The sequence below is a fragment of the Eumetopias jubatus genome, unplaced genomic scaffold (assembly GCF_037043125.1).
Source record: "Eumetopias jubatus isolate StellerSeaLion01/CBP00866 unplaced genomic scaffold, mEumJub1_p1.0 scaffold_12, whole genome shotgun sequence".
Lineage (NCBI taxonomy): Eukaryota > Metazoa > Chordata > Mammalia > Carnivora > Otariidae > Eumetopias > Eumetopias jubatus.
The window spans coordinates 5,135,228-5,135,949 of NW_028274818.1; positions in this window are offsets into that span (position 1 = coordinate 5,135,228).

The window sequence follows — 722 nt, forward strand, 5'->3', positions numbered from 1 at the left end:
TACTGACCGCTCGTCCATGTCGCCCACAGGTGATCGAGGATTTAGTGTTTTTTTTTAATTTTACAGTTTTAAAGCAGGGTCTAAAACCGTACTCACCACTTGTTTTGCCTCAAAAATAGTCCTTGTCTTCCTGATGAGAGATGTGTCAAATGATCGGACGGTCACTAACTCCACCACTGCGTTCCCGCCATAAAGGTTGTACATGTCATCTGGGAACTGAAGACTTACTGGCATTACTATGAATTGTGAACGTGCACTTACTCAAATAATGTTAAAGCTGTGCACCTAGGAGAACATACACTTGCCTCCTGGCTAACGAAATACACTTTCTTAAAGGTCTGATTATGTCAGAATATTCAGAAAAGTGTTCATCTTCAACATATATTCAAATGTTCAAAATAAAATTAAGAGACAAGTTGTTGGCATGTAAATTGGGGGAAGGGAAGTAGGAAAGGGAAATGAAAATTTTCCTAAGTGGTCTCTGGTTAATCACAAACACCCATAAAGTTTAACTCAGGGAAGAGCTGCAGGTGAGCAACTCCAAAGGCAGAGAGAAACGCGCACTTATTATGTGTCTGTTCAATGTCTGCTACTGTGCTCAGTGTTTTCCTCCCATGATTTCATAGGGTTGATGGGGACAGTTTTGGGTAGGAAAGAAGAAATTTCTGGCAATGGATGGTGGTGACAGTTGCACAACAATGTAAATGTACGTAATGCTACAG